Genomic DNA, 15728 nt, shown 5'->3' with positions numbered 1-15728 from the left:
ATATAACACCCCCCCATCCCATGGGTGTACCTCATAAACTTGTAAAAATGGCCAAGAATTAAAGGAGTAGGAGAAGGAGGGGAGTATTTACATAAGCATTTTAAATATAGTAAGGATATAATCTGCATTTTACAGATTTCAAGGAAATTCTCCTGGAAACATTGTAGATGGGAAGAGATTAAAGGATGGAAATGGAGCTGAACGGCATTTTCAGAGGAGGAAATTGTAATCACCTGGAATGGCAGTAAGCACTCAGCAAATGTGCAACACCAAAACAAGCACTTTTAAGGTAAATTGCTAATTTAAAATATGAAATCTGCAGGTAATCTATCATCAATAGCATCAGTAATTAGAGAAATAGAAATTTCATTATGTTTTATAATAAAAAGTGTTTACTCCAAATTTAAAATGTTAATAGAACATATCAATTTATTTGATGCTCCAAACTATCATATGAGCTACTATTATCCTGTTATATAGACGAATAGATTTAAATAGGTGCATCATAATCTGTCCAAAGTCACACAGCTAAAAGATAGTGGGGCTAAGTACATGTTCTGGTTCCGGAGTATGTGCTTCTCTGATCTAACAACTATTAATGACATCAACAACAAAAGCATTTTTACTTTCTGTAATTATAATACCGTCAAATTAAAATAAAATAATAAAAAGTAACCAAAAGAAACTATTATTTCTAAATTAAGAGAAAATCATTTTTCAGGAATCCTTGAATCAAACAGAAAATATAAAGTAAACCAACAGAAATCTGGGTATTAAAGGAAAAAGTGCTTTGCATCACAATCAATGGTGTTCAGCTGTAGTTAAAAAAATTGTAAAACCTTGAGTGCGCCTATTACTGAATGAAACAGCTAATATATTTTTTAAACACAAAAAAGCAACTACATATATTAGAAAAATGAATTAATATGATAAAAGATGAAATAAATGATTTAGGTGCACAAAGTAATATAAGAAAGAATATAATAAAAATAAGAACTAACAAAATAGATAAAATTTTTGTGGGCATGATTTACAATAAAGAGAGAGAGAGCAAAATTGTGAGATCGCTGCTAACACAACTCAGCACACAACTGGAAGAACAATTCCCTATTTTAGAATATCATCACAAATCAAGTTTATTTCTATTAGAAAACTTTAAACAATCTTAAGAGCATACTTAGACAGCCCCACGTACAACACAGGGGCAGGTGAGACATTTTTTAAGGCTGGAAACCCAGAAATGTAAGGAAGATGGGTGTGTCAAAAATGCCACAAAATAGTAAATGAGTTGGCTAAATAATGAGCTTGAAAAAAAATTGCTTGGAGAAGCAAAGGCAACATTTATAATAAAAGAAAGTTTTGCTTCTATATGAACAGTAAAATACAGGTAATTAAGAGTTCTCAGTTCCAAATTGATAACAAAAATATGAAAAGTTACTCAAACCAACTAGTAATTAGGTAACATAAGTTAAAACAAGCTAAATTTGGGTATATCAAAATGGCAAACATTTTTAAAGCTTCTAACTCTATTGCTGGAAGTAATTTGGGAAATATAGCATTCTCATATACTTCTGACAGAAATTTGAAAGCTTAAAAACCTTTAGGACATCAAGACTTAAAATTTAAATTAACTATTTATGAACATTTATCTATATTTCCTTTGAATCAGGAAGCTTCCTCTGAGAGATTTATTTCAAATGAATAAAACATCTCCTATATAAAGGTAGTTTTAAAAAATTGTTTATTGCTGTATTTTCCACACAGGATGAAACAATGAGACATTAGCTGAACGAATGCCCATCCTTGGGTAACGTGGATGACTGAACTATGTCAGAACCACCCAACAGAATAATGTACTGCTGATGCGGAAGGATTCCACTGTATCTTTCTTTGCCTGTGTTTCCTGTATAAAGGCAGGTTACTGCTCCTCCTTGCCAACTATTTATACAATATTTACCTAGGGGATATTCGGTAAATGTAACGGGTAACTTTAGGACAATTGGACTTAAAATATGAATCATGTGGTGTACACAAGCTTCACTTTGGGTAGTTGAAAGGCAATTCTCAAAGAGATAGGAAGAGTTGTCACTTAAGGTTAAGATGCTGCAGAAGGAGAGAGTAAATGATGATGTCAAATATGAACTGCAAGTTTAGAGGAATACAGTGGGTGCTCTGAATTGCAGATGATTTCAAATAAGCTGTTTTCATAAAAACAATTCCATGTGGCATGGAGAGCAATATCACAGACTCATTTAAAGGATGATTAGTGATTTTCCAAAGAAAAATCAGGGAGACCACCTAGACAGCATATAAACCAATAAAGCCAATGATAATCTTCCAGATTCTGAAAATCCCATGAATCTATAGGTGGATAACAATTTACATGGCCTATGGAATGAAAAAACTATTGTAAATCACTCTATTTTCTTTTCATTCTTATTTACCTGCAATCTCCATTATCAATAAAATGAAAATAGTATTGTTAAGCCTGTTTTATAAATTAAAGGAAGAATATTAATGTAAAGTGAGAACTTTTTTTTTTTTAGTAAAGATCATGGTCTGTACCTGTGCAATAAATTGATCCCATATTTTGTTGTTGTCTTTCTCACAAGTGCTTGAAGAAAAATGCTCTCTGCCCACCCAGATTTGGGTTTCTCTTGCACACATTAACCACAGCTGCACCTAATGGGTGAAGGTGTATTTATGATTAGAGATAAGCAATATTATAGCAATATTTTATGGTCTTCTTCAGAAATTATCTATGAAATCTCCAAACTGTGAGTAACCCAGTCTAAAAAAATTCAATTGGACAATTTCACCTATGGGTGAGGGTTTAGATTCCTCACACAATTTAGGTTAAATTGGGCATTTGATCTGTCAGGAAGATTTGGCTGCTTTTAAAAAAGTCAAATTCAGGGTAATGCCCCATCTAAAATAATTTGAAATCTCCGTGAATATGATTTAATAATTAAGTTTAAAAATTACATTATAATTTGATAGAAGCATTATAACAATTGGATGCAGCACCTCCTTGTTTCTCAGAAAACATATTATGTATATAAACCTTGGGAGATTCAGGAACTTGAAACATTCCAGATCAATATGTGAAACACCATTTTTCATTTACCACTCAATATTTATAAAGGCTATGGGGATCGGTATGAGCTGGTCATGCTTTGGCCAAAATTACAAAACCGTACTGGATGGGGTTGAATAAGAATCACATTTTCTCCTAAAACACAAAAACTGCAGCACAAGTTTTTAAAGTTTCAACTAAAGGCAAATCCAGTTAATTAGAGGGTTTTTTTTTTTTTTGGTTGTTGTTAATAGATAACAAATGTAAAAGTTGTATATCATAAAATGAATAATATTAAGTATTTAGATTATAATGCTTTTTTCCTAATTGTTGAAAACACACACACACACACACACACACACACACACACTATAGATATATAAGCTATTTACATGCATTATGTCATTTATTTTTCCCAGTGACCCTGGTTGGTAAACTGAAGACAAGTAACTCACTTCTCCACACTGTAATTGATGAAACTAAAATTCAGACTCAGATCTGACTCACTCCACAGTCTGTGCTATTTCCTTACCACTCATCTTTTTCTATAAAAAATTTCATAACACGTTTGAGATTCTGTCTCAATTCATATCACTAAAATTATTGTCACATTTGATGATCAAATAGAAGGCCAAGATTCAGCCACAAACGTCATGCCTGAACATTTATTATTATTTGTTCTTAATGTTTTTTTATTTATACAGTAAAACTTACATCCTAGTGTTATTGGCAGGGTAACACATGCCCATGAGACATGTAGCTTGAATATATATTCTCCCCTTGTTTGGTATTTGAAAGCTTTCCATGGATGCTAAGGCAATTTATTAAAATGTATTCACCTGTAGGTAAATGTTCTTCCCTCTTTTTTTTTTTTTTCTTTTTTTTTTAGTTTAAGAATGCAAATATATTTTAGTTTAGAATATAAAACAAAAATTATCACAATTATGATATGACTGAAGTTTGAGTAAAATTTTTTTAGTCTACTTCATATATAATATTGGTCATTTAACAATATGCATAACAAGGGTAGGCATCAGAAAACAATAGAGCAATAGTAAGTCTATCACTGCTAGAAATTAATAAAACTAGTGATTTGGATGTAATATTGTTCTTCCCTCTTAAAAGCCCAATTCATCCATGAATTAGTTTGTTTACTAAATTGGTTTATTTACTACGAATTAGTTCGTTTACTAACCTAATTTGCTCTTGTTTTCTCTAGCCATTCCAAGCGAAATCCCGGGAACTACTAAAGAAGCAATTCACAGACACAGTATCATACAATTTGAGACACAGTATAACACAATTGATGTGAACTTCTAGGCACATTGCTCTCACAGTCTGTCCAGAAATAACTTTGTAGCAAGCATAGTTCCAGTTTAGCTGCCTGACAGCCTGGCAGGATATTATTATTACTGATACTGATTTACTTTTTATATATATTTTTTGAGATGGAGTTTTGGTCTTGTTACCCAGGCTGGAGTGCAATGGCGTGATCTCGACTCACCACAACCTCTGCCTCCTGTGTTCAAGCAATTCTCCTGCCTTAGCATCCCGAGTAGCTGGGAGTACAGGCGCACGCCACTATGCCCAGCTAAATAGCTGATTTTTAATAGAGACGGGATTTCACCATGTTGACCAGGATGGTCTCGATCTCTTGACCTCACGATCCACCCGCCTCGGTCTCCCAAAGTGCTGGGATTATAGGCGTGAGCCGCAGTGCCTGGCCTTGGTACTGATTTACATTGTAATGTAAATCTACCCAGAATATATTAAGGAAATTTCAAGAACTCAGAATCATGGATTATAACCTGACATAGTGCTAAGGAACCCCGGTTCCATGTTAGCCTTTGGTTAGCAAGCTTTTTTCAAAGGCCATGCTTGAGAAGCATTTTTGCTCTCCTAATCAATGTGTTGTAGTTTTTTAAAATCAGCCTGTTGCACAGATCAATAAATGAGATGTCAATGGCATTGCAAGTTCTGGCTTTGTGTAGGGTTTTCTAGTGAAACCTGTTTAAGATCCTGGATTTGTCCAAGCTGTTCTGTTTATCCCATCATCATTTTTAGCATAGATAATCTACAATCTCTCATCTATTACGTATATTAAATTCTGGCACAAGCTCAACTGCTCTTCACTGAAACTCAGAAAAATTTTAGGATTGTTTTGCTAGAGTCCAAAGAAAATGTTAAAGACCACCAAAAAAAGGGGGGGCTAAAAACTGTTTTCCAAGAGTCTCTGGGGCATCCTTAAGAACTCCCCTTGCCTGTTTGTTAGACAGCCCTTTACCCAATATGTCTTTAATAGCCTCCTGAAAATACTCAAACGTAAGTAATTTGCACGTAATCAATATGTGTTTAACACATATGGCAAATATTAATATTTTTAACTGTTTATGTAAAGTGCAAGAGAGTTATTGATTAGGAGAGTAGCTCTGAAGCTGAACAGCGTAGGTCTAAATCCTAGTTCTGTCATCAACAAGCTCCATAACTGCTGATAAGTTATTTCAATTATCTGTGTCTTATTGTCTTTCTTTATAAAATAGAGGTGATGGTCGCTCCCATCTAATAGCACTGTAGCAATCACATATGCAGAGCTTATCACACTAATTGAAATTCAAAAATGTTAGCTTTTAAAAAATTATTATTAGAAATTTGAGACAAACAGTAACACTAAAAAAGGATTAAAGGCATTGAAAATAATTCCCCAAAAAGAAAATAAAAATTTCTCAAATCATAGAAGACTTTTTTTTTTTTTTTTTAAACATTAAGAGGATTCCAGTTAATTTTGTTTTGGTCCATCCTGTGAATCCTTTATCTACACAGGACAACTACAAATAGCACTTGGTTACCTTATCCCTTGACAATAAATTGGTATGTCCGTGTCTTTCCTGATTTACTTTTCACCACAATGAAGTAGCCCTCAAACACTGGTTCTGAAATCAATGGGAATGAGAGGAATTGTACAGTGCCAACTGTTTTGTGACTGGCTCCCCTCCCCCTACATGATGTCTGTAAAATTCATCCATCTTGTGGCGGACAAGAAGAGCTCATTACCTTTCACCGCCTCATCATCTTCCATGGTCTGAGCACCCCACACTGTACCCATTCTATTCCTTCTAGTTTTTTTGTGATGATAAATGAAGTTTCTCTGAATATTTTTGTGTATGACTTTTGGTGAACATAAATGCTCATTTCAGTTTGGTAGATACTTAAGAAATGGAATTGCTGGGTCATGGTTTTTTCTTATGTGTAGCTTTAGCAGATAATGAAAATTTCTTATAGTTGTGGTTCAAGCTGCACTCCCACCGAGTGTGGACAAGAACACTAGTAGCTCCACACTCTTGCCGACACGTGGTATTGTCAGTTCTTTTCTTTTTTTTTTTTTTTTATTGAGACAGGGTCTCACTCTGTTGCTAAGTGCAGTGGTGTGATCAAAGCTTATTGAAGCCTCCAGCTCTTGGGCTCAAGGAATTGTCCTTCAGCCTCTGGAGTAGCTGGGACCACCGGCACACACACTGTGCTTAGCTTCATTTGTATTTTCTTGATAGTTAATGAAGTTGAACAGTTTTTCATATACTTTTGGCTGTGTGAATCGCCTCTTTTGTGAAATATCAGTTCAAACCTTTGGCCCATTTAAAGAGATTTCTATTGACTGTCATTTGTTGTTAACCTGTGGGATTTCTTGATATATTCTAGATAATATTTGCTTTGAAAGACATATATTGTAATAATAATCTGCTCTGTAACATGTCTTTTCACTCAGATAATGGTATTTTTTCATGAACCACATATTTTTATTTTAATAAAGTTCAGTTTATTAATCTACTTTTACCGTATTTTAACAACCTTGTCAATATATTATTATTTTTATTTACTTATTTTCATAGTGATTTTTTATGTGTGTCTTGTATAAAAATATTTGTCTATCCTTTCATTTTAATCTTTTAAAAAATTCTAGAACTTTTTTCTTCAATATGCCATGCTTAACAGAGATTGATTTTTTTTTTTTTTTTTTTGCCTTTTATGTTTTAGTCTAGGATCCATCTCAGATTTATTTACATCAGGACTGAGGTGGAGAGTCATGGTTTATATTTTTCTATATGTATATGGGGTTAACCCAGGGCCGTTTCTTGAAAGGCCAACCCATCCCCACTTAACTGTGCTGGCTCCTGTGTCGTCTGTCAGGTGTCACTGCATTTTCACATCTGTGCACTCTTGTTTGACCCATTGGTCTTAGAATACATCCTTGTGCCAGCACTATGGTAACTTCGTTCTTGCAGCTTTAAAACAAGTGTTCCTGTCTGGGAGTTAAATCTTTCAGTTTTGTTCTTTTTCAGGGCTGCCTTGGGTGTTCTTGATTCTTTGATTTTCCATGTATACTACAGAGTCATCTTCAATATATATCCAAAAAATGCTGGGGTTTTGATTGGCATTCCACTGAATCCATACATCAAATTGGAGAGATTTGGCATCTGAAAATATCGAGCCTTCCAATCCATGAACATGATATAATCTTCCATTAATTAGGTATTTCTTTCATTTTTTCCCTCAGCAATGGTTTGTGTTTTATATTTTTTGGTGTAGAGGTCTTGCCTACTTTAGTTTTATTCCTAGTAAATGGTCCTTTCAAAAGTGTATTTTCCAATTGTTTATTGTCAGTATATGAAATGCAATTAATTTAGGGGGGTTATTTATTTTAATTGTGATATGATATATATAACATAAAATTTACCATTTTAACAATTTTTAATTGTACAGGACGGTGGCATTAAGAGTATTCACATTGTTGTGCAACAGTGTAATTGATTTTGTTGTGCAATTGATTTTTAATACCAGCTTTGTTGAGGTATAGTTGACATATGTTAAAATTCACCAGCTTTAGGTGTGCAGCTCGATGAGTTCTGATAAATGCAGGCAGCCGTGTGGTCATCACAATGAAGACACAGAGCATTTCCAGCATCCTTCAAAGTTCCTGTGTGCCCTTTAGGGCTCCTGCCTGGTAGCCTCCCTCCTGGACCTCAGTCTCCACAGACCTGCTTTCTCACACTGTCATTTTACCTTTTCTAGAATTTCAGGTAAAAGAACCTTACAGTAGGTATCTTTTGTGTCTGGTTCATTTCACTTAGTGTAAAGCTCTTGAGAGTTATCCATGTGAGGTGTGTATTGGTAAGTTGCCCTGTTTTATTACTGAACATATTCCACTGCATAGATGTACCACAGTTTGTTTACCCGTTTATTAGCTGAAGGCCATGTGGGCTGCTGCCAGTTTGCGGGGAGCGGCAGGAGGCTGCCAGAACATTGTTGAGCAGATCGTTGTGGGAAATCTGCTTTCATTTGTCTTAAACACTTAGGGAAAGGATCTCTGAGTCCTATGCTTGACTTTATAAGGGGCTGTTAAACTGTTTTCCTCTGCAGCTGTGCCATCTTGCATGTCCGTCAGCAGCATGTGAGAGTTCCCCTGCTTTGCAGCCTTGCCAACACAGATGTGTCTTTTGATTTCACCCATTCTGGTGGGTATGCCGTATCATATCATGGTGGTTTCAAATTGCATTTCCCTAATGAATAATGATGTTCTGAATCTTTTCAGGCACCTTTTTTTTTGCTGTTTTGTATGCTTTTCTGGTGAAGTGCCAGGTCAAACCTTTTACTCATTAAAAAAAATCAAATTGTTTTCTTATTGATGTATTAGATATAAGCCAAGAACAGTTGTGTCTGCCTGTAGTCTTTTTTTTTTTTTTTTGAGAAGGAGTTTTGTTTTTGTTGTCCAGGCTGGAGTGCAGTGGTACGATCTCCGCTCACTACAGCCTCCGCCTACCAGGTTCAAGGAATTCTCCTGCATCAGCCTCCTGAGTAACTGGGATTACAGGCATGCACCACCACGCCTGGTTAATATTTTTGTATTTTTAATAGAGACTGGGTTTCTTCATGCTGGTCAGGCTGGTCTTGAACTCTGACCTCAGGTGATCTGCCCACCTCGGCCTCCCAAAGTGATGGGATAACAGGCATGAGCCACTGAGCCTGGCCGTCTGCTTGTAGTCTTAACTACTTGGAAGCCCAAAGCAGGAAGATCACTTGAGCCCAGAGGTCTGAGGTCAGCCTGGGCAACATGGTGAGACCCTGTCACTAAAAAATAAACAAAAATTAAAGATACATGTATATCTCACTGTGCTAGGCTGAATGGCCTCCCAAAGATGCTCACAACCTAATCTAAAAACTATGAGTTTCTTACCTGGCAAAAGGGACTTTATAGATGTGATTCAACTAAGGATGTTAAGATGGGGAGATTCTCCTGGGTGACCTGGATGGGTCAGATGTGGTCACAGGAGTCCTCATAAAAGGGAAGCAGAAAAGCCAAAGTTGGACATCGAGGTGTGGCCACAGGAGCAGAGGTCTATGTGCTGCAGGACCATGAGCCAAGGAACCCATGCCATATCCTCTCCAGCACTTGATATTATTTGTCTCATTGGTTATAGTCATTCTAGCAGGTGTGAAATGACTTCTCATTGTGAATTGAATTGCATTTTCCTAGTGATTTGTGACATTGAGCCGTTTTTAATGTGCTTATTGGATTTGAATATATCTTCTTTGGATGAATGAATGTTCAAGTTCTTTGCCCATTTTTAAATGGGATTCTCTCTCTCTTTATTTTCTGGAGACAGACAGAGTTTCTCTCTGTTACCCAGGATGAAGTGCAGTGGCATGATCCCCGCCTCCTTGGTTCAAGCAATTCTCATGCCTCAGCCACCCAAGTAGCTGGGATTACAGGCATGCACCACCATGCCTTGCTAATTTTTTGTATATTTGATAAAGATGGGGTTTCACCATGATGGCCAGGCTGGTCTCGAACTTCTGTCCTCAAGTGATCTGCCCACCTTGGCCTCCCAAAGTGCTGGGATTACAGGCATGAGCCACCATGCCTGGCCAGGATGGTCTCTTAATATTGAGTTATAAGAGTTCTGGATATGTCACTTATTAATATATGATTTATAAATATTTTCTCCCATTCTGTGGGTTGTCTTTCCCTTTCTTGTGTCTTTTGATGTGCCAGAGTTTTTAATTTGGCTGATGTCCAATTTGCCATTTTTTCACTTTCTCACTTGTGGTTTTGGTGTTGTATCTAAGGCATCATTGCCTGACATGAGATCACAAAGGTTTACTTCTATGTTTTCATCTAAGAGTTTTACAGTTTTAGTTCCTATATTTAGGTCTATGACTCATTCTCAGTTAATTTTTGTGTGTAGTGGTGGTTAGGAACTCAAATTAACTTTTTTGCACATGGATATCCACTTGTTCCACCACTGTTTGTTGAAACAACTATTCCTGGCTGGGTGTAGCAGCTCACGCCTGTAATCCCAGTATTTGGGAAGTTGAGGCAGGAGGATTACTTGAGTCCAGGAGTTCGAGACCAGCTTGGGCTACATGGTGAGATACCCATCTCTTAAAAAACAAGAAAGAAAGAAAGAAAAAAGAAAGAAAGAAAGAAAGAAAGAAAGAAAAGAAAGAAAGAAAGAAAGAAAGAGAAAAAAGAAAGAAAGAAAGAAAGAGAGAGAAAGACTATTTCTTTCCAAATGCTTTTTCTTGATACCTTTGTCAAATCAATTGAAAATGTAAGGGTTTATTTCTGGGCTTTCAGTTTTTAAATTCACTAATTAATTTCTTTGAGGCAGGGTCTCACTATGTTGCCCAGACTGGTTTTGAACTCCTGAGCTCAAGTCATCATCTCCTCTCGGCCTCCCAAGTAGCTGGGACTATAGGTGTGTGCCACCCATGCCCGGCTAATTTTTTATTTTATTTTTGTAGAGACAGGGTCTTGTTATGTTGCCCAGGCTGATCTCAACTCCTGGCTCCAAGGGATTCTCTCTCATTGGCCCCCCAAAGTGCTGGGATATCAGGTGTTAGCCACCATCCCAGGCTTTTTATTTACTGTTTTTTTTCTTTACAGACATGATTTCTCTCTGTTGCCTGTGCTGGAGTGTGGTAGCCAATAGCCACAGCTCACTGAAGGCTCAAATTCCTAGACTCAAGTGATCCTACCACTTGAGGTTGTTTTCAATTAGCCAGGTATGGTGATCCATACCTGGCTAATTGAAAACAACATTTTAAAATTAATTTTTTTATGTTGATACAAAAAATGTTTTGCATGCAGACAACTGCTATCAACATGTTGCCTAGGCTGGTCTTGAACTCCTGGCCTCAAGGGATCCCCTTGTCTCAGTCTCCCAAAGTGCTGGGGTGACAGGTGAGAGTACCTGGCCTGAGCTTTCAACGATATTAAATTTACTTAGGCGTCTGTCCTATGCTGGTACCATAGTCTCTTGACTACTTTGTAGTAAGTTTTCAAATTAGAAAGATAAATCCTCCCACCTTGCTCTTTGTCAGGATTATTTTGCTTATTCCGTGTACTTTGCATTTTTATGTTTGACAGATTTTATTTTAGGATTCACTTGCCAATTTCTGCACAAAAGGCAGCTGGGATTTTGGTAGGAATTGGATTGAACCTGTAGACCAATTTTGAGAATACTGATTTCTCAATAACATTTAGTTTTCAGATCTATGAACAAATAATATCTTTCATTTATTTAGGTCTTCTTTAATTTCTTTCAACAATGTTTTGAAGTCCTTAGTGTGCGAGTTTTCTTTTAGTTAAATTTATTCCTAAGTATTTTATTCTTTTGGATGCTATTGTAAATGGAACAATTTTCTTAATTTCATTTTTGGACTGTTCATTGCTAGTATATAGAAATACAATTGATTTTTGTATGCTGATTTTGTGAACTTGCTGGACTAGTGGTAGGGTATTTTTGGTGGATTCCTTAGGATTTTCTATATACGAGATCATGTCATTTGTGAGTAACACAGTTTTACTTCTTCCTTTCTACTCTGGCCTAATTGCCCCAGCCAGAACCTTAGTACAAAGCTGAATAGACCTGCTGAACATGGCCATCCTTGTCTTGTTCCCAATCTTAGGGGGAAAGCATTCAGCCTTGCACCATTAAATGTGTTGACTGTGAGGTTTTCGCTGAAGCTTTGTATCATGTTGATGAAGTTCCTTCCTGTTTCTAATTTGTTGAGGATTTTTTTTCCCAGGCATGGGTAGATAATTTTTTTCTCATTAACAGAATAGGAAATGGTCATTCAAGCAGTCTGCCTCCAGACCAAGCCCTGGATCACGGTGCTCTCTACAGCACTCTCTTCCATTTAATTTTCCCTCTGCGCCTCCTCTGAATTCTCTCTTTCAGCTCACTGGAGAATGCTGGTGTTCTCCAGGATTCTCAGCACTTTGCTTGTGTGTTTCTCTGCTCAAGCGGGAGAATGGATTCAACCATCACCTGCAAGCTGACAACTCCACATTCCCCATCTTCTGCCCACACTAAGCTCTGGTAAATCCTCATGCTCCCAAGACTTTTCCAGTTGGATACATCAAGAAGTCTCAAACCCATCCTGTCCTAGAATGCCCCATTATTCCTCTCCACTCAAGTGGGCTTCTCTGTCTCTATGTTCAATATTGTATGCTTCCACTGCTTGCCTCATTCCAGCTTGTAACCTGGGTGTGATCCAACACTTTTCTCCTCCTTGATCCCTCCTTTTACGTTTTCTAATCAGTGGCCAAGTTTTACATATTTTTACTTCTCACCTCCATTGCTACTGATACAGGAGGTAGAAAGAAATTATTTAGGCAGACAGTGAAGACAACAGAGTCTTCGGTAGAGCTTCTCCTCTAACAAAAAGCAGCCCAACAAATTATTCTTTTCTAACAACGAGCAGCCTGAAAAATTGACCTGCAAACATAGATAAGCAAGCTGGAAGCTTGCACGAGGGAATGCTGGAGGCTGTGGCAACAGAAAAGGGCTATCTGGGGGCCAGGCACGTCCAACGGGGAGTCTCCATCTTCCCTTTTCTGTTACCACGTGTGCAGTAATAGAGAAATTGGCAACTTGGCGCAGCTCAGGCAGAGAACCCGCCTGCATAATAAAAGATTAGGGAGGGGGCGACCAGAATTTCGCACCCTATGCAAATGGCACACCTGGTCTAAGCAGTTTTTCATGCCCTATGCAAATGGAACACTTGGTCTGACTAGTCTTTCATGCCTTATGTAAATCAGACACTGCCTCCTCACCAGCTTATCTATAAAAGCCCCTGCATTTCGCCATGGACTGGCAATCCCTTTCTCTGTGACCCGTCTCTGCAGCAGAGAGCTTTTCTTTTTCTTTGCCTATTTAACTCCCACTCTTAATTCACCCTTTGTGAGTCCGCATCCTTGTTCTGCATGGCCATGAGACCACAAACTTCAGGTCAGACTCCAGACAGTGAGGCCGTTTCATTACTGCCTTGCTCCTGCCTCCAGTCTCATTGTCCTCAAATTCACCCTCCATGTTACCAACAGAGTGATTTCTCTGAATTACAGATCCTCTCATACTTAGCCCTTTGACAGCTCCCCTATTCCCAAACCACAACAATTAATTTCGTACACTAGGAACTTCCACTAAAGATTGAAGTCACTAAATCCACTTTCTGAAGCCAATTGTAATCACCTCATGCTGTTTTCATCATTTGATGTTAGAAATAACGTTACCCATTTGACTCTACTTTCTTTTGCATGCCGTGTTTTCTCTGCCTCAATGCTTCTTGTTTACTCTGTTGTCTTTTTGAAATATTAAACTTATTTAAATAGAGACGGGGTCTCACTACGTTGCCCAGGCTGGTCTTGGACTCTTGGGCTCAAGTGATCCTCTCAGCTCAACCTCCCAAAGCGGTGAGATTATAGGCAGGAGACACCACTCCCGGCCCTGTTGTCTTTTTTAGAGAAGTTCTTTCTTCTCCCATGCCATTCCCTGTATTCCCTTACATCCTGAAAAGCCTTACTCACCAGGCCCTCTCCTTTGAACCTCCTCCTAGCTGATGTGTAGTTAATTATGCCCTCCTCTGTATTATTTCAGAACATTGTATATGCCTAGAATATCACGTTATCCTTTAAGTATTTGGCATGGTTTTACTCTGCGTTTATACTAGATTCATCTTAACTACCCTTATAATTGCAGCATACAGAAGGTGCTGAAAGAATATTTGTTGAATTCACCTGAATTGGGATCTGTCTATAAGTGTCCTTGCTTTTAAGAAACAATTTTCTAATTTGTCAAACAATTTAAATGCATTTTGAAGAGAACATACTAAAAAAATAACATATGATAAAGTATCCTATGTTTATTTTAGAATCTACGGAACATACTGAAAAGCCCTTAGAAGAAAAGAAAAACTAATTTTTAAATCTATCATCTGCATACTGTTAGTCCAAACTGCTCCGTTTTGTAAGCTTCCTGCCGTTTCGCAGAACTTGGTCAGAGTAAACATTCCCATGGGGGTCCGGCCGTGAGAAGCATCCCGCCCAACCAGCGGCCCACAAGGCACAGGGACTTCCTATCACACCCTGCTGAGCAAAGGTCCAGCTGAAGGAACATCTATGTCAACATCCTCCTGGGTAGAAAACCGTGGCGCCCAGACCCTTCCCATCCATACCTGTAAGTACTCCAGCCTGTAAGCAGCGGTGGGCTCTGGCCTTAACCTGGTCCCCCACCTCAGCAGGTTGCTCTGGCAACACACCTGTGCTGCTCTCCAGCTGCCAACTTGCCCTCTTTTTTTTAACCCTTTCCTTCCCTTCAAAAACGAACAGATATGTTATTACCATTTTGATGTATGTTCTTTCAGTTTTCCCTGTGCATTCATATGTGCATGAATGTACACGTATGTGTATAGATGTGTGTATATATGTCTTATACACATGCATAAGTGTATAATCTGGATATATCCGACTCTGTTATCCATCTCATTGGATATGTCTACAACAATAGCATACATACTTTTGTAACCTGCCTTAAATTATTTTTGTTGTTAATTATTATTGATATATGTTAGTTGTACCTGTTTTATTGGGTACATGTGATATTTTGATGCAAGCATACAACATGTAATAATCAAATTAGAGCAACTGGGATGTCCACCACCTGAAGCGTTGATCCTTTCTTTGTATTAGAGACATTCCAATTCCACTCTTTCAGTTATTTTGAAATACACCATAAATTATTATTAACTACAATCACCCTATTGTCCTACTGAACACTAGATCACTGACTGTATTTTTGTAGCTATTGTCAATCTCCTTAATTTGTCTTTTTTTAACTTAACGTAGTGTGAACATTTCCCAATCATCAAATATCATTTTATAAAATTATTTGAAATAACAGCATTTATAAAATAACCACATTTTATAAAATCATTTTAAGTAACTTCACTCATGAATACTGGGGTAGCTGGGTATACATTTTTAGGCTGATTGTTATTTTCCTTCAAAATGTGGAAGCTGTTTGTCTCATCTACTGTGGCTGAAGAGATGTCTGCCGTTGGTCTGGTAGTCTTTACTTTGCAGCAAATCTTTCTTTTTTTTCTTTTAATCTTTTGGTGTTTCGTCATTTTTAAAAAAAAGTTTTTTATTTTATCCCAGTGCATCTAGATATTGATTTAGCTGCTATCTAATAAATATATATTTTTGATCCTGTAAAAAACTTGATGTACCTTTTCAATCTGACTGATATCTTTTTTATTTCTGAAAAATTCTCAACCATTATCACTTCAACTATTACCCCTTGCCCATCCACTCTAG

The sequence above is a fragment of the Sapajus apella genome, unplaced genomic scaffold, assembly GCF_009761245.1.
Source record: "Sapajus apella isolate SASKATOON/1434 unplaced genomic scaffold, GSC_monkey_1.0 scaffold250, whole genome shotgun sequence".
Taxonomy (NCBI): domain Eukaryota; kingdom Metazoa; phylum Chordata; class Mammalia; order Primates; family Cebidae; genus Sapajus; species Sapajus apella.
This window is presented reverse-complemented; position numbering follows the sequence as displayed.